The following is a 19942-nucleotide window of genomic DNA, read 5'->3' as shown; positions in this document are numbered from 1 at the left end:
TTCTAAGTATGAACAAAGTGCCAAATTAACTATGCCCCACTTCCTTGAATACTAAATGGTTAGTAATGGCAGCGCTGCAGGGCTTAGTTTTCTCATGAAATCTTACTGGTGTCTTCAAAACATTCTGCACATTAGACAACACTTTCTTGTGTGGTGCTAGTCAGCTGTAAGGGAGTGCAACATCATATTCTCAACAGTTGGATAAGTTATTAGCTAGGAGAATAGCAGTTGTAGTTGAACACTTCTCAAATACAATATATGCAGTGCCATGGAATGCAGTAATTTATGTCAATTAAAACCAACGAACTCATAACAGCTTATAAAATAGATTTTCTAATACCGTATTTTCATTTTACATATATTTATTACACTTTCTTTTCCAGCTCATTCTGTCGGTTCCTGTAAAGGAAGGACCGGCAGAACTCGGGAGCAAAATTAAGAGGGATCAGCCTAGGATCCCTACATAGCCACAAGCAGCCTAACTTCACTTGAATTCCGTTGACCCTCAACTCCTAGCAGATGCTAACCATTAGTTGAGAAGATTCCTGTGCCTAGGCAAGAGTAGCAATGTCAGCTTTATTACACCTCCACACACTGACTTTTCTGCCTGACATTTCCAAAGTTTTTCTGTGACCTTAGCTAACAACCCTTCCGATTCTATTTTCTTTCAAAACGTCTGTAACATGTTAATTCCACATTGAGAATTACTGACTAGGTGATTCATGTAGCCCTAAGCCATAATGAATGTGTTTTACATACAAAAAAAAAACTATTTAAATTATGTGTGAAAAGGTTATTGTATTCTTTTTACTAGAATCAATTGAGAGGTCTCTTGTTTCTTGCAGTTGTAGAAAGACTGTGAATACAAAGTTGGTAACTTGAACTTCCATAACTCCAAGAATCATCCTGTGCTAGAGGCCTTCACGCAACTCTGTGCAATGGCACAAGTCACCCATTAAAAAAGAATCTCGCAAACATTCAATGATTTTATTCTACAATCTACTGCGAGATCATCAATATTTTGCAAGTTCATAACCAAATTTCAGATTTTACTTAAAAATATCAATCTCTCAGCTGATCAGCGATATAAGAGATTTAGGGAGGTTATTTTTAATTTTTAATTTTTTTTCCTGTAATTGGAAAGGGAGTTTGCCATTGGCACTCATGGATGACGTTATTGCTAATCCTGATCTTGGAGATTCTGCATTTGCTTGCATGTTATAATAATCAAGTCAATAATTTCTGAGAATGAGGATGACTTGATTTCAGAGAAATTGAGATCCAAACTAAAATTTCTCCATAGTTATTGAAGAATACTAGCAAGCTATCTTCTAACTTAAATTCTCTTGTGATTTTCTTTTTTAAAGTTGGATTTTTATTTTTAAATATACATCAATATCATTACATGAACAGTGGCCTCTGGGTATAATTCATTTCGATACAAACAGCAGCAATAATAATGATGATGATGTTACATTAATCAAACTTATATAATCCTAGTATTGATATACATGTTTGAGTGTATATCATTACTAGCTGAATAGTAATGATATACTATTTGATCGGGCTTGATAAATTGACACTTAAGAGTTTGAAAATTAATGAGTGGTTACTATCAGCATCTCCTCTCCCCTTCTCTCCCTCAGGCTTGCCCCATAGATCGTCTCCTCTCCCCTTCTCTTCCTCAGGCTGGCCCCACAGAAGTTTCTCTTATCCTACTCCCTTCTCCCCCTCAGGCTGGCCCCATAGATCCGCTTCACTCCCCTTCACTCCCTCAGGCTGGCCCCATAGATCCTCATCTCTCCCCTGGCCCCATAGATCCTCATCTTTCCCCTTCTCTCCCTCAGCCTGGCCCACAGAAACGTCTTCTATCCTATCCCATTCTCTCCCTCAGGCTTTCTAGCCCCTTCTCTCCATGAGGCTTGCTCCACAGAAGCCTGTCCTGTGCTATCCCATTCTCTCCAGTTATTTTCAAGTTGGAAGTGGGAGTAGAATATCTAACTAATTAGGATCAGAGCGTGTTATAATAATATAGGAAATACTAATGCTCTGATGATCATTTTGAAAAATCCTTCCTTAGGATTTTCCTTCCTTCCTTCCTTAGTGAGCACCTAGAAGCCAAGAGGAACATAAATGGCAAATTTCAAGTTTGTTGGCTTTAAGGTTCTGGAGATTTTGAGATTAATGCATGAGTGGTTTTTGTTTTTATATATATATAGATTTCAGTGTTCCATTTTAATGCCAATGATATTATTAAGCATACATAGTAATACCATCTTTCAAACTCTAATCTTTCCATCTAATTATTATTTATATTTTATTATATAAAAATTATATCTACTAATATTCCCCCTATTTCTTATTTCTACCTCTATTCTAGAGGCCACCTTTACTAATCCTAGTGTTAATACATTTGTTTATATTAAGACATAGTCCTTCATTAAGACATAGTCCTTCATTCACGCCGGAGTAGACGCCTAGAGAGTACCTGGAGGTACAGCCGTTCCGAGGCTGATCGGACACTAGTTAGGTCTTTCTCGAAAACCTACCTAGTGGCACTGAGGGTGGCGAAGCGTTCCTACGTTTCCACCCTCATTGCGTCAGCAGATAACCGCCCGGCCGCCCTGTTTCGGGTGACCCGCTCCCTCCTACATCGGGGGGGCAGGATGACCCCTTGCAGGGACGTGCTGAGGAGTTTAGTGGTTATCTATACGATAAAATCGCTCAGCTCTGGGATAGTCTGGACCAAAATTGCGATGATCCGGGTGAGATGACTGAGACGCGTCTTGTTGATGTTGTTTGGGATGAGTTTGATTCTGTGGCTCTCGAGGACGTGGATAGGTTACTGGGGAGGTTGCATGCCACTACGTGTTTACTGGACCCGTGCCCCTCCTGGCTGGTGCTGGCCACTCAAGAGGTGACACGAGGCTGGCTCCGGGGAATTATAAATGCTTCTTTGTCGGAGGGGGTCTTTCCCACCGCCTTGAAAGAGGCAGTGGTGAGACCCCTCCTCAAGAAGCCTTCCCTGGACCCAGCTATTTTGGGTAATTATCGTCCAGTCTCCAACCTTCGCTTTGTGGCGAAGGTTGTAGAGAGTGTGGTGGCATGGCAGCTTCCCCGGTACCTGGATGAAGCTGTCTATCTAGACCCGTTCCAGTCCGGTTTCCGGTCCGGATATAGCACGGAGACAGCTTTGGTTGCGTTGGTGGATGACCTCTGGAGGGCCAGGGATAGGGGTTGTTCCTCTGCCCTGGTCCTTTTAGATCTCTCAGCGGCTTTTGATACCATCGACCATGGTATCTTGCTGCACCGGTTGGAGAGTTTGGGAGTGGGAGGCACCGTTTATCGGTGGTTCTCCTCCTATCTCTCTGACCGGTCGCAGACGGTGTTGACAGGAGGGCAGAGATCGACCGCAAGGCGCCTTACTTGTGGGGTGCCTCAGGGGTCGGTTCTCTCGCCTCTCCTGTTCAACATCTACATGAAGCCGTTGTGCGAGGTCATCAGTGGCTTTGGGGTGAGTTACCAACTGTACGCTGACGACACTCAGCTGTACTTTTCCACCCCAGGCCACCCCAACGAAGCTGTCGAAGTGCTGTCCCGGTGCCTGGAAGCCGTACGGGTCTGGATGGGGAGAAACAGACTCAGACTCAATCCATCCAAGACGGAGTGGCTGTGGATGCCGGCACCCTGGTACAGTCAGCTGCAACCGTGGCTGACTGTTGGGGGCGAGTCATTGGCCCCAACAGAAAGGGTGCGCAACTTGGGCGTTCTCCTGGATGGACGGCTGTTGTTTGAAGATCAGTTGGCGGCCGTCTCCAGGAGAGCTTTTTACCAGGTTCACCTGGTGCGCCAGTTGCGCCCCTTTCTTGACCGGGATGCCTTATGCACAGTCACGTTTGCTCTCGTCACTTCTCGTCTGGATTATTGCAATGCTCTCTACATGGGGCTACCCCTGAAGTGCACTCGGAGGCTCCAGTTAGTCCAGAATGCAGCTGCGCGGGTGATTGAGGGTAACACCGCTCCTGCGCAGTCTGCACTGGCTACCTGTGGTCTTTCGGGTGCGCTTCAAGGTGTTGGTTACCACCTTTAAAGCGCTCCATGGCTTAGGGCCCGGGTACTTACGGGACCGCCTGCTGTTATCTTATGCCTCCCACCAACCTGTACGCTCACACAGAGAGGGTCTTCTCAGGGTGCCGTCCGCCAAACAATGTCGGCTGGCGGCCCCCAGGCGAAGGGCCTTCTCTGTTGGAGCACCCACCCTCTGGAACGAACTTCCCCCCGGTTTACGCCAATTACCTGACCTTCGGACCTTTCGCCGTGAATTGAAAACATACTTGTTTATCCAAGCGGGACTGGCTTGATTTTTAAGTTTTCAAATTTCTGGTTTTTTAATAATTTTAGATTGGGGTATTTTAGTATAGGTCAATTTGACGGTTTTAATTTTCAGCCATCTTTGAATATGTATTTTAATTGTTATTTTAATTTTGTATATTATTGTTTAAATTTGGCTGTACACCACCCTGAGTCCTTCGGGAGAAGGGCAGTATAAAAATCTAAATAAACTAAACTAAACTAAACTTCATTATTTGGTTACTCAAAGTCACAATACAGCCATTCAAGTACTAATCATCCTATTATTTAAACATACCTAATAATACAATCTTTCAACCGCCAATATTTCCATCTAACTATTGATTTATGTAAAGGTGTGTCTTCTTATTTCTACCTTTATTCTAGTTTTTAATCAGGCCATCATTATATTATGGGGAAAAAAGAAAAAAAATTATTTTTTCTATTCATCATCAAGGGTGCAGAGAAGAGCAACAAAGATGATTAGGGGACTGGAGGCTAAAACATATGAAGAACGGTTGCAGGAACTGGGTATGTCTAGGGGAAGGACTAGGGGAGACATGATAGCAGTGTTCCAATATCAGGGGTTGCCACAAAGAAGAGGGAGTCAGGCTGTTCTCCAAAGCACCTGAGGGTAGAACAAGAAGCAATGGGTGGAAACTGATCAAGAAGCAACTTAGAGCTAAGGAGAAATTTCCTGACAGTTAGAACAATTAATAAGTGGAACGACTTGCCTGCAGAAGTTGTGAATGCTCCAACACTGGAAATTTTTAAGAAAATGTTGGATAACCATCTGACTGAGATGGTGTATGGTTTCCTGCCTGGGCAGGGGGTTAGAGTAGAAGGCCTCCAAGGTCCCTTCCAACTCTGTTGTTGTTGTTGTTGTTGTTGTTGTTATCATCTCTTGCCCATTTTAATACTTCAATTCTTATTCATTTTTTAGCTTGCCTCCCATACTCCTCTCTTGGATCTTTGTCTCTATCAAAATCTGTGTTTTCACCATTCAGTCTGAATATTTCTCCCATCTCTATCCTCCTAAACTGCTAGGTCTCCAGAGTGTCCACCCAAACCCCTATCTCCCTTTCAAAAGTATCTTCCAGGTTATCCGATTCCATTTTTAAATTTCTTAAAGTACTTTTCCCTTGGTTTATTTCATCAGTCATTATTCTCTTTATTGTCTTCTCCTTCTCATCTTCTTGCTAATTTTTCTTTGTTGCCTTGGCTGTCCCAATTTCATGACAGCCATGATGGCTGCCTCTTCTCATCATGGATTAGAGGGAAGAAACCCTGGGTCAAGCAGAATTGCTGCTCTCCACAACCTGTAGGGCACCCATCTTTTCTTCACCACCCCTACAGGATGGCTTTAGCTCCTTTTGGAGCCCTCCAATGGGGAGAACTCGGCACGGGAGCATGAAGATCATGTCCAATCTCGCAGCGACATCAGCCGGAAGTCCTCTTGTGCTTTTCTAAGATTATCTATTTCTTTTCTTTATTCTTCAGAATTTTTGTTAGCCACCTCCCTTAAAATGAGTTCAGGATCTTGAATATGGGCTGAAAATTGCTCTACTTTTAATTTCTGCACCATTGATATCTCTTACAATTAAGTGTAGCTTTGCTAGGCTAAGCTACTGAGGCCATGGCCTAAACTTTCACTACTCTCTAAACAGGGTAGAGTACATTGGCATGGGGGAGAGGAGCATGACAGGTGCATTATGACAGTCTATGCAGATTATTACAAAGAACATAATCTGCATATATATGATCTCATCATGAGGCATGAGACATCATCATGGGTTGCACAGTGTAGTATGGTGAGACAACGGACTACAAATATCATTTTTCTCATATCTATTTCTATGATATTATAATTTATAATATCATCTTGCTTCAGGTACTTCTCATTAGTATTACCAGAAAGTCTTGTTTTAATATACAGAGAGAAAGAAAAATGCAAAAAGGGAAAAGAAAAACAAGCTAGGGAAAAAAAAAAAAGGACAGAAATAAAGATTTTTAAATACAGCATTATTTAATAATATGGAATCAGTTTTTCCATTGCATCTATAAAAAGTCAGTTCGAAAGTGGAGAATCAACACATAAAACCTGGAGCAGAGGATTGTTTTCTATACCTCATATTCAATAAATCTACATTTATTCAGATAATGATGAATTCCAAAGTGTTGATATAAAATTGAAAATCGTATTTAGATCTTAATGTCACATTCATAAAATCATATTAACAAACTTAAGGATATTAAACCAAATAGTGGGATATCTTTCCTTTACTCTTCGATATTGATAAAATTCACAATCAATCCTTTTAAAATATTATGTTAGGTGTCTAATAAATGGGAAAAAACAATCATTTATTCAATTATTCTCATTTTAAGACAATAAATATATTTAATGCCTTTAACTGTTTATTTATTAATATCGGCTATTCCAGCACTTTATTTTACTCATATAATTTTTTTTCGCAACTTCAACCTTTAACCATACTCTATATTTGTATATGCCCTTATGGCATCTAAATAAAACTATGAAACCAAAGATGCTTGAAATTGAACACTGCTATTCTGCCACTTGAGATAATCTAACTTCCTCTTGCAATATCTCAAATGGTTTTAAAACTTGATTAGCTGATTTTAATCAATTAGAACAGGAGGGAGAATCATGCAAACAGCCTACATGATGCTGATATACAAGATAACAAATACACTTTGTTATTGCTTATTCTTGTGCTTTTAAAAGCCACAAAACCAGCTTTCTTCAGCTTGGAACCATTTTTACATATGTTTAAACACTGATGATATGTACAAGCCAAGAGTAGAGAACAAACCAAAAAAACAAACAAATATAGATCAATTTTAAGAGAGCCTGGAAAAAATCCTTCTAGAAATAGAACTCTTAAACAGCTAAAGAGAAATCAGGACAACAAATATGTTTCCTATGAGCCAATAAGAACACAAGGATTATTACTCAATTTCTAAGCAGTCCAACGATTTATCAGGTTTTAAATCTGGGTTTTAAATTTATACAGTATTGTTTGTCAGAGAAAGTAAAATCAGATTTCCTGTCTTCAAATATGAATTTGAAGTAGTAAGGGGTTAAATTATTCCGGATGCTTTAATTGGTTGGACATGGATGGTTGTGGGTGATTCACTTAAAGAAAATTCAGATAAGGAAATAGAATTCTATGTGTTGTTTTTTAAACTCCAGTGGAGTTTCATTATGGTATTTAAGACAATTCCAAGAAAAAGAATTGCAAAAATTGAGCTCTTGTTGTACCACCCCTTTTCAGCTGCCTCATTTCATTTAGCACAGTAAGATACCGTTATATAAGCTTTGTAGAAGAAAGGCTAATAATTAGTTCAGTAAATATTCAATTTGCCAAGTGTTTTTAACAAACTGTTTGGTGTTATTGTTGTATATATTATGTTTATCTATGTAGTTTAATCAGGATCGAGATTTTTTTAAAAAATGCAAACAAGCACAGTTGGGGGGAAAAAAGAGTATTAAAAGTTGTCATATATTCACCAGGTTAAATTCCAGCACAGAAGCTTGTAACGTATTTTACATAACAGAAATAAATTTAGATGGAACTATATTACAATACAATAAATCTAAAACTTGATTAACAGTTCTATCCACAATTATTTCATTGCAGCTAAACTAAAAAGATATATCATATGCTTATTTTAAAAATTGGACGGTCCACAGTAGAGCCATAATAATTAATAAAAGCAACAAGATCACTAAAATGTTAAAGAACAGCTCCAGAAGGACCTAGAAGAAACCGATTAGTTGGACCCCTTTCAATCAGGATTCAGGTCTGGCCATAGTACTGACAGACTAATGATTGTACTTGTTGATATCCTTTGGCAGGGGATAGCACATCCAACGGGTGCTCCTTAATCCCTCAGCAACTTTTAGACAATCAGGGCTGGCTCAGAGAATTGGGAATGGAGGCACTGTATGAGGATGGTTCACCTCCTTTCTCCAGGATTATTTCAATCAATATTGATGGGAGAAAGAGGTCAAATCAGAGGCCTCTATTCTACGGACGTCCTTCGTGGCTTTTCTCTCCCTCTCTATTTCTATTTAACATGTACATGACATCAGTGGGTCACATAGAAGTGCCAGGGGGTGCTTTTACCAGTTTGCTAATGCCTACTTACAATTTGCTGAGGACAATCGTCACAATGGATCCTCCGTTTTATTTGCAGCCTACAAATAAGGCAGGCTGAAACCAGCAGGAAAATGATTTTCTATGTGGAAATAAAATGTAGCCGTTCTACGGTATGTCTTCAGAGGGTTGGCAACCAGCTGGGTTCCAATTGGCCACTACAGGACCTTCCTCTCTCACATAAACACAAGGGTCCATCCTTCTGTGGCCACTAGAAAGACTAGGCATGTTTCTTCTGCAGCTATTTCTTTTCCCTTCCTTTTTTTTTTTTGTGGTTTGATGGTTGGAATTATTGACCTTGTGGAAGTCGAAAATCAAGACCTAACATGGTGCGTATTCCCATTGGTATCCCAAAAGCTGTACGTCATCACCACCTTTATTTAACTGAAGTTTGACTGCTTCTCCATACATACTAGCATGAGATGGTTAGAATTTTATTTCTCTCTGCTTCATGCACATATGTACGTAAAAAAATAAAAGTACCCATCTTTTATGGAATTTTTGCTGACACTTGAAAAGAAATTACAATTTTTGGATTTGTGAATGGATACGGTGGGGGTATATTTATGAGAAGAAGTAAACCACATATGTAATTTCATAGTTGGGTATGGAAAAATTAACTTGCCTGTATTTGTTGCAAGGAAGATCAGGAGCTGCTTCATTAAGTATTCCTCTTTTCTATTTTTTTTCTTTTATCTTCTTTTTCTCTTGCACTTTGAATTTCTTTTCTTTCTTTTTTTATGATTTCACTCAATATTATGTTTTAGCATTGCGAAACTTTAATAAAAAGCATTAAAAAAAAAAGTAAAGGTACCCATATCAGATATGAGAAAAACCCAAAATATATATATTCAGGCAATTCAAAGTCACTAAATAAGAGTCACAAAGTGTGAGCAGTCCCAACACTAAGCCTTCACTCAGTGATCATCCACAATCAGCTGAAAAGTGGGCAAAGAAAATCAATGGCACTAGTAATTGGAGTTAACCTAAGATAAGTTGGAAGTTTTCTACTTGAGAAAGCAGAAAAACATTGCTACTTTCTATAGCCTACACTTTGATTATTTCTTCCACACATGCTGTCCTCCTTTTGTTATTTACACATAATCCACATCATTCCATGTATAAAGGTCTATGACAAGAAGTTTTATTCAGTTATTCAAATGTTCTCGTATCTCAAGAACATTTGTTGTTCTATTAGCTCCTCAAGGGACAATGAATCAGTCAATGCAGCCTTCTGTTCAACAGTGGCACTAGAATATATACTTCTCTCTTCAAACAAATGGTTACGCGTAGGAGTTCCTCATTAATAATGAATACAATCCCAAAGAAGGATAGGTAAGGAGCATTACAGAAGACAAGTTCCTGACTTGTTCTTTGTTTCTGTATGTGATAATAATCAGCTGCTTAAGATGCATCTCTAATTTGTTTTACTTAATCTCACAGTGAACATTGTCTAGCTGCATATTAGTCACTATATTCTATGTTCAAACACTTGCTAGGTATCAAATGGCCACAGTTCATCAGGCACACAAGATCCAAGAGTTGCAAATCTGTGAAAAAGGAAATAATTCACCAGAATTATGATAAAGAACATTTAAATCTATATTAGAACAGAGATTTTTTTTATTTTTCTCTATTTGCTCTATATATCAAAATATAATTTACAAATCGATATATGGTATCACAGAAAGTTAATTAACACAGAGAACAAAAACTGTTTTTCTATTTACCCTGCCATCTCTTATGTTCAGAACTGAATTTGTAAAATAATAATAATAAACAGTCATCACCAAAATGGAAGGTCTGGCTGGAAAATAAGACCAGCATGCTAAGATCAGATGCAAGCAAGCTAGAACAGGTGAAATAAAAGAAACTGAACAGCAAAAAGAATACCTGATCAAGAAATATCACCAAGAAACAAGTAAGATTAAGGAAGCATTGGAAATAACAAAACAACAAATAACAGTTATACCAAGAAGGTATATAGGAAGAATCTCCGATTTCAGACAAATCAGAAACCTTTCTACCAATCCATCAGTGGAAAGACTGATCTAGTGAACTAGTCAACACCTGACAAAGAAGAAACAGTGCAGTTCGGGGCAACCCAAAGAAATATAATAATATAATAAGACTGCAGTTTGGATAAAGGAGGTGGGTGAGAATAAAGAAAAGAGTGAATAAAAGAACTTGTAATAACAGTAGCAATTGTGAAGAAAAGGGAGAAGATGACCAAGAATTAGTCAGCACCAGGTGAAGATTCATTGCATGGTTTTTGGTTGAAACATCTGATTGGTCTACACCTACTCGTTGACAAGCAGTTTAACAACATATTGGTGGGGGGGGGGAGTGAAACTGAATATTGCTAACCTCTGGCAAAACCTACCGTATTTTTTGGAGTGTAAGACACACCGGCATATAAGACACAGTTTAGTTTTGGGGAGGAAAATAGGGGGGAAAAATCTGTCTACCAGGTATTCATCTGGCTAGTGTCCTTAGTCAGGTCAGCTTCAGCACATTAGTTCACTGGTTTTGAGCGCGTGTGCGTGTTTTTTATCCCCTATTTGGGAATAAAAAACAGCTTCTAAAGCACAGCTGATCTTTGGAGAGAGATGTTCTCGCTAGTGCCTCATTAGGGCTGAAAAACAGCTTCTAAAGCACAGCTGAGAGGAAGCAGCAATGAGAAAAGCAGGCAAAGCCCGAAGATCGCTAGCGTATTACGGCTGAAAAAAAGCTTTGAAAAAGCTACATTTGGAGTATAAGATGCATCCAAATTTTCAGCCTCTTTTGGGACGGGGAGTGTGTCTTGAACTTTCTTGAAAGTTCAAGAAAGGGCTGGGGGCTAGTTCTGGCTGCACAAGACGGAGCCTTAAGAACAAATGCATTTGAAGCCAGAATTGGATGCTAAAACCTTAATTTCCCAGCATTATAAATTATCAAAGGGAGGAGGTTTGCAAAACTGAATCCTTATTCTATGATTTCAAAATGCATAAGAGTTGGAGCATGAAGAAAATATAGAAGAAAAATGAGAGATAGACAAGAGCAAGTAAATGTGCATTTAACATTGTTCTTTGAACTTCCTTTTCATCATCACTGTTAGAAGCATTACCCAAATGCAACTCATGATAAAACCAAAGATGTTGAGGTCTAGATTTTTTTCCATGCTGAAATCTATGGTTATGCATCTCTTCTACAGCATTAAAATTCTGGACAGGGCACTATAGGGGACATATACAGAATTTTAAAATGACCAGCTGCCCTGTGAAACAGAAGCACAATGAAGAACTGTCACCTTCACTTGCTGTTACTATGACAACTGGAGCTGGGGCACTGTCTTTCCCGAAGGTGAAATTGTTATCTGGTCTTCCCTTTCATGGTGTGAATGAAATAGAAAATAGGCTTTGTTTCAAACCTAGAACAACACACACTTGCATTCCAGAAATTCTATTAAGCTATTTCAGGTCAGTTATGGATGGATTGTTCCAGGTTCCAGATGAAATAAAATTCATATAAGGTGAGTACAGCAAGGGTGGTATGCATTGCCTTCTTCTTCTAGTTTGTACCCATCAGTTTCCAGCATGGCATAGCTCCCAGTGTATCCAGTTTCAATCTTGTCAGTGTTTTTCCTTCCCTCCCTCTCCTTAGCTGTACCTATTATGGTCCAACCACAGCAATGTCTCTTAATCTTGGTTACTTTAGGAGTGGTGGATTACAACTCACAGATTTCTCCAGCCGGCTGGCTGGCTGGGGAATTCTGGGAGTTGAAGTCCACCTCTCTTAAAGTGGACAAGGTTGAGAAACACTGCAATACATTATATATCTCACCAGGCCACCTTTCCCAAATTGTACCAACACTGTCCCTTCTCCTGCCTCCATCTGCCAACACAGATATATTTGGTTCCTACCTACTGTCATCCTCCCTCCCCCCAATAAAATCCCTCATTTCATTCTATGCACGTAAGTAGATAATACCATTTCGTTCTGTGCACTGACCAAACTATCCAAAGTATTGGACTACAAGGCCGAGAGCAAGCACCACTTTTTATAACAAATTCCTGTTTTGAGGCTGAATGGCTGAATGAAGGAATACAAATATTGAAAGAATGAAACAAAGAAAATAGATTTACTTTATAATGTGTGAGTCACAAAGTTAATTTACTCCATTTACCAGAAAGAGAAATCCTGAAAGGTATACTTTTCTGCAGCTCTTTGACCCTGGAGAACTATTTAACTTACAAAACTATTACTTGTGAAATTGATAAATATTCTAGTTCTCTCTGAAGTTCTTATGTGCAAGTAGTCCTGGCCACCCACACAAAAATAAATAACTTAAATTAGTACGTGGCCCAGGAGGCCCACATCAATTTCATTTTCTACCACAGTTACTTTAATGAGCATCCAGAAGACATAAAAGTTTAATTTACACAGAGTGTTCTGATTCCAAACCCCTTTCCTAGGTCTTGTTGGAATAACAATGAGCAACAAGCTTGAATATTTCATTTCTTTCATGTTCTTAAACCACTGTTTCCCATAAAATCTGCACAAGCAAACTACTTTCAGATACCTCTTGCAGAGTATTTTGATGCAGGCTTCCAGAGCATACTTAAACTGTATTTTCCTTGTTCAGACATTATAAGAAAATAGTTTAGCTAAGAAGGTAATGTCTGCTAGTTCTTATCTGCACTTCTTTCCAATCAGTACCAAAACAGCATTAGTTGCATTTCTGGATGACTTCTGGAGGGTGATACACCCGATCGACTCTCCTGGATTTCTCAGCAGCTTCTAAAACAGCTCAGGAGGTTGAGAGACCCAGTTTTACAGTGCTTCTCTTTCCTCTAAGTAGGAAAGTTCTAATTGGCATTGGAGGGAGAGATAACCCTAAACCCTAACTGAATGGGGTGACTCAGAGCTCTTTTTTCTCCACTGCTATTTAACAGTGACATGAAACAACCAGATGAGGACTTCTGTTGGCATGGGGTGAACTGAATCCTCAGCATGCTATGTTACAGATCTCTGCCCTGGGTTGTATAAGTGTTGCTTTAGTTCAGGGCTGGGGAACTATGGCCCTTTTATGACATGTGGACTTCAACTCCCAGAATTCCTGAGCCAGTCATGTTCTTCTTTAGTTGCTTATCCAGTACATAGAGGCAATAAGGGTCTGTATAGAGGTGAACAGGTTGTGTCTGTCGGCCTTACAAGGTAGTCCAGACAAGAAACACACCTGGATGAATTAATCCTTCTTTGCTGTAAGGTTATTATATGAACAGAATCTTGCAAGACTGAAAGTATTTTTCCCCTCTTCTCTTTTTAGCCTCTGGAAAACTAGGGTCTCTTCTAAAATGCTTCCCATTTACCACCCCCAACCGGCAAACTGAGCTACCTCTTATCAGACTATTGCCTAGGCTACACCTCCCACTTAATGATGGCAATTAAGACTACTAGAATTGCCATCATTAAGGGTGGTAATGTGACGCCATACTTTATAACTTCCTTACTTAGTGACCAAAATTCCCATCATAATCACTGTTGTAATCTGAGGACAAACAGTAGTCTTTCAAAATTTTCACTAATGTGATTTTTTTTTACCAGAGTTGAATATTACTAACTGTAATTCTAAATTAAGAATATTCTGTCGTTATATGCACAACCCTTTAGTGGAAAAACACAGAAAATAAGAATGATTCCCATCTGTTACCAGCAAGCCTGATATAGTCTGGATCAAAATCAATAACAAGGAACATACATAATCAATTTAAAAAATATTGTTTGTATTCACACTTTTTCCAATGAGTTTTTAGCAATGTACCAATTAATAGCTTCTTAAAGTGCATTTCTTAAAAATCAACAACAATTAGATTAGATTTTAAAGGCAATTATTCCAATTATCCTTACAGGCATAACATAAAGATCCCCAGGTGATTGACACAATACAAGACAAAATCTAATGCCACAAACACAGAAGGAAAACTTTGTGGATGTGGTAATAATACTTTGAAGTTCCCCTGGCTTCATATCTATATGAAGAACAGCACCCCTTAACAGCATTCCTGAAGCTCCACTTATTGGACTTGCTATAAATAATTGTTAAAATCCATGTATTGTAAACTAGAGATGAAGACTAAGACATTATTAATTCAAACTCCAGCCTACTGTTCTTGCTGATTTGATGACAAGTTAATTTCCAATTGCTGATCCAGTTGCATTTTAAGCAAGAGCAAGTAAAGTGTTTTGTGAAATCTAACCTTAAAAGAGCATCTGAAGATGGCAATATATGAAAGGGTTGCAGTTATTTCTTGGACATACATATTTTCTAGATATACATTTGTCTAGAGACGAAGAATTCTAGCTTCTGTTTGCATTTTGAAACTGTGCAGTTACTTAGTTATTAAAGAATTTACATTATAGACCAAAAAGCCCAAACCCAATCTTACTTTTCAGTTAGGATTTAGGTTATATGCTGTTTAATTCTGTCCCAAGAGCTGGTCACAAGCAAAGGTAACGATGTACAGCACAAATCAATTTTTATTAAAATATTTATCATGTTTTAAGAGAAGCCATGGTATTTGCAGTTTGGCCAATTTAATAAAGTCAGATTTTTTTGATATTATTCTAAACATAAATGAAATCATACATTTGATGAACATTGTCCCAAATTCTGCTTTAATCACCCCTATTTCTGTTGTTCTTGCAGTAATCACAGATTTCTTCATATTTCATTCAGCAAATGCAACACAGCCTCTTAATTAGGTTCAAGTAGATCAATTATTTAATCAATGCTGCAGTAATACAACTAGGGTCATTATTTAGTTGTACATGGTTCTCAAAATGTGAAAATAATCCTAATCCTTTAGAATTGTTTTAAACCTTTCTCCTTTCGTGTGTGTGTGTGTGTGCGCGCATGCGCGTGCCCATGCACATGTGTGTTTGTGTAAGTTAAAGATAAGCCCTTCAATATTGACACGTTGCTGTCCAAGGTGCTGATATTTTATTCCACTTAGATAAAGCTCAAAGGTGTGGAAAAGGATAAAGAACCCATAACTCATGAGCTATATAAATTCTATATATGCTGGCATATTTTGGATCCACATTTAATGTCTTGTCAGAACATTAAAGCAGAGTGAATATAAATGTTTTTAGTTTCTTCTAAACTTGTTGTTTAGTTAGGATCCTTCAAACTAGTTATCTTCCAAAAGCTTAATAATGCACAGGAAATTTAGCTGAAGTTACTGGCTGAAGATTGGTGGGAGTGAGTATTCACAAAAGGTTGACAAAATAATGAATCTTCTGAAATATCCATTCCTATAACATCAAGGATATTTGATATTCGGGGTTTTTCTTTAAGTAAAACAGAAATTGTGTTATTTTTCAGAACCGTGACAATGTACTCACCATCTGACAAGCAGCTCAAATTCTCAGTCACATGATTAATTTTCCCAGTATTTCCTTTAGTCTTCTCCTGACAGAAACGGTATTCTCTAAAACAATACCTTGTATTTTAAAATGGTAGGTTTCTTTTTAAAAAACACATCTTTGTAAAGAAAAAAATGAAGAATTTATTTATTATTTATTGCAACATTTATTTAGTAGAAATAGCTATTCAAATAACTTCTGTTTAAGATAGTCAAAGCAACAGCAAAAGGAGAGGAGAGATTCATCCCTTCTTGTGGAGGCCCGCAACTACTGTGAGAAATTATCTTTTAAAACAATAGATCCAAATGTCCAGTTACAAAAAAGGGAAGGGAAAATAAAAAAGAATAAGGGAATGTAGCAAATTATGAACCTAGGATTTTAAATAAAACAGTTAAAGTCAGCCTAATTTACATGCTAGATTTTCATAATTTATGCAGAAAACATCTGTTTGAACATTTGATCCTAGCTTGCTTTTTTCTCCTCTCCGAAAGCAAAAGTCTCACAGACATCCTAAGATGAAACAACTTTCTTTGTTTATCCACTCAAGTGATATATATAATTTCAGAAGTTGTGAGCCTAGTCTTCTAGGCTTAACCAATCTTTTCCACACAGTACAGCTAGCCACTTCTAACCACACAAGAACTTAAGTTACAGATGGTTACAGCTTATTCAAATTTCTCTAAACTCTATCAAAATACAAATATTTGAACACATTTTTTGAAAAGCTGAATTGTTGCATAAATACTACTCTAAATTCTTGAAAAGCCATTGATCAGTTTTGATACTACTGAGCTACAGTAGCTAATGATCAGATGAAAATGTACAGCAACTTTCTATATTCATATATGTGCCAACCCTGTGGATAAACAAGTTCTACTGAAAAATTGCTGGCATTGATATAATATGACCTACAGGGAATAAATCTCTTTATAAATTTCATTTCCAGCAGTGAGCTTCCAAATGTAATAATTCTTTCCTTTTTAAAAAATCACACAATGTTATTGTATACCTTGTTATACTACATTTCAATTATTTCAATATATAATCTAAAAGCCAAATATTTAACACTGTAATATCCAGTTTAGGAAAATGTTTGTCTTTAGACATTTATGGAGAATGAGAGCTAGAATTTCATGTTCTAAAATAGAGTTAATGTTGAGAAACATATCCAATTCCGTTACAGTAATGGGAAATAAAAGCATATGAGTCATTAGTCCAACACTTTGGCAGTTTTTGCCTGTGTGGGAAATTCAACCATTCAATTTCAGGTTTCCACAGTCTTTAAATAATGCAATCCAATGTGCAAAGAACATCTATTTAGCACAAGTGACTGCCTCTACAACATAGCAAGCAAGAATATTCTATTATTTAAAATATGCTTGCAATAATTATTTAAAAATGTAGGAGAAGATTATCTGACCCAATAATTAACAATAAAATCAAAGTAAATATCTTTGACTTGGTCCCACATCAGATCAGCCTTCTATTGCATATATTTAAACAATTTGCTTCTTTTACACAAATGTATAGCAAATGCTATCAACTTACTTAGCAGTCAGTAATTCCATGCCATTCTAAGAACCACAGTTCTGACTTCCACAGCTGAATCAGTAATTATCGACTTCTCCTAAAGCATGAAAGAAAAGGGAGGGGAAAATGAAAGTATTCTTCAATGGATATGAACGAGAAATGTATTATAAAATTAAACACAGCCTTATACATAACTAAATTAATACTTCTGTGCAATAATGATGGAAGAATGTTAAAACAACAGAAGGGACTAAAGCAAAAGAACAGCGCATATGCAAAATCAAGAGATCATTTCTAGAAGAAGAATCAGACAATTACCACCCAGCAGTCTTCTAATTGATCGCATTATATATACCATCAGATCAGAGGTGGGTTTCAGCAGGTTCTGACCAGTTCTGGAGAACCAGTAGTGGAAATTTTGAGTAGTTCGGAGAACTGGTAGTAAAACTTGACTGATCCCGCCCCCATCTATTCTCTGCCTCCCCAATCCCAGCTGATCAGGAGGAAATGGGGATTTTGCAGTAACTTTCCCCTGGAGTCGGGTGGGAATGGAGATTTTACAGTATCTTTCCCCTGCCACGCCCACCAAGCCACGCCACTCCACACACCCCAAGCTACACCCACAGAACCTGTAGCAAAAATTTTTGAAACCCACCACTGCATCAGATATATATAATATATATTTGAACCAATGTTTCCATCATGAAGCTCCAATTGTGTTTTGATTACACAACTAAGTTTCTTGAAAACTGATCTCAATGGATGGCAGAGGTTGGCAACATTTTCTAGTTGAAAGATGAGTTTCCTTGAGAAGAATATGCAGAGGGGCATGTGACAAAGATGAGCAGAATTAAAGCAAATTGTGGGTGGAAGAAGAGTCAAAACTGAGCAGGGTCACTGATTTTTTCTCTAGAATCATTTTGTCCCCTTTCCTCATCATAGCTTGTTTCTTTTTACATCGGCCTCCTCAGGATGCACGAGACAGAAACTATTCAATGCATTACATGTATTATACAAACTTTTTGAAGTTAGGCCAAAAGAAAAATTAAATTAGACTTAAGTTATATGTGCCCCAAAGATCACAGGCTGACTTTTCCTTCTCCTTATGCAGTACTTACCCGTAGTACTTACGGGACCGCCTGCTGCTACCACACGCCTCCCACCGACCCGTACGCTCCCATAGAGAGGGACTTCTCAGGGTGCCGTCCGCCAAACAATGCCGGTTGGCGGCCCCCAGGGGAAGGGCCTTCTCTGTGGGGGCACCCACACTCTGGAATGAGCTTCCCCCGGGTCTACGTCAAATACCTGACCTTCGGACATTTCGTCGCGAACTAAAAACACATCTCTTTATCCGCGCGGGGCTGGCTTAAATTAGTTTTAAGGGGAAATTTTATTAATTTTAAATGGGGTTTTTTAGTATGGAAATTTTTAATCTCAGGCTAATTTAAATAAGTTTTTTAAATGGTATTTTAATCTGTATATTGTATTGTTTTATTTTTGCCTGTACACCGCCCTGAGTCCTTCGGGAGAAGGGCGGTATAAAAATCAAATAAATAAATAATTAAAAAATAAATAAATAAATAATACCCACAGCCTTAAAGCAACCAATGGGCACTTGCCTATTTCTTTTTTACAATAGAGATTTCCTCCACTGAACCAATAGTCCCTGTTTAAACACAAACGTCATCTTCATACAGTTCACAGTCCTTCATGCAGTTCCAGATAAATATGAATTTTAAAAAATATTAAAAGTCCTTTAATTCTACAGAGAAAGAACTAGCCTTTCCAAGACACACGTTACAAGAAGTCACAAAATTAGATTTTTTTAAACGTGAGTCATACAATTAATGGAATATATTACCTTGAAGTGATCAACTATGATGGATTTTGCATTATAGGATTTTGCTAATACTACATCTAGATAAAGAAAAACATTTTATAGGAAAATGGTTCTGCAATAAATCCATTAGTAATACTTTTCTTCACAATTCTTCATCAACATAGCAGCAATTAGGGTGGGGTGAAGAATTAAGGAGGCAGATTGTGCCAAATCCATTTAATGATCTATAATAATTAAATTAGAGTTGTTAAGATACAGTTTGTAAGAATCAGCTGAAAACAGGAAGATATTTACTATGTCCTCCCATTTACGCTGATTTTAATATAAATGACAATAAAGTGCTTAAAACTGATTTATCAGAATAAAATAATATAGACACCATCACATATATCCTCTTCTTTTAAAAAAAAAACTTAGCCTACATGTAGACTTTCAGAATTAGTTGGATGACCATTATTAGAAGTAAATGGAAAAGCCACCAGATCTGGTTAATACCTGGCTATGATAACATTAGGGCAATTGGCTAGACAAGGAATTTGAAAAAACATTCCCAAAAAAGTCAGTGTCATGTTGTTGCCATGAAAAGTATATCTATGAAGTCACCAGGAGGTGAGCTTGACTTAAAAGAGAC

The 19942-nt window shown here is 37.8% G+C and overlaps 1 protein-coding gene across 1 annotated transcript in view; it reads right to left on the bottom strand.

Moving 5' to 3' along the window:
• Positions 1-19604, bottom strand: part of PTPN5 (protein tyrosine phosphatase non-receptor type 5) — a 71818-nt gene extending 52214 nt beyond the window's left edge. Inside the window, exons 1-3 of the mRNA XM_058158294.1 lie at positions 19333-19604; positions 17490-17568; positions 15921-16059 (exon numbers count right to left, since the gene is read on the bottom strand). The gene's annotated coding sequence lies outside the window, so the exon portion shown is untranslated. The remainder of the gene's footprint in view (positions 1-15920; positions 16060-17489; positions 17569-19332) is intronic.
• Positions 19605-19942: the final 338 nt, after the last annotated feature.

Source organism: Ahaetulla prasina, chromosome 1 (genome assembly GCF_028640845.1).
Source record: "Ahaetulla prasina isolate Xishuangbanna chromosome 1, ASM2864084v1, whole genome shotgun sequence".
NCBI classification, from domain to species: Eukaryota; Metazoa; Chordata; class Lepidosauria; order Squamata; family Colubridae; genus Ahaetulla; species Ahaetulla prasina.
This window is presented reverse-complemented; position numbering and strand designations above follow the sequence as displayed.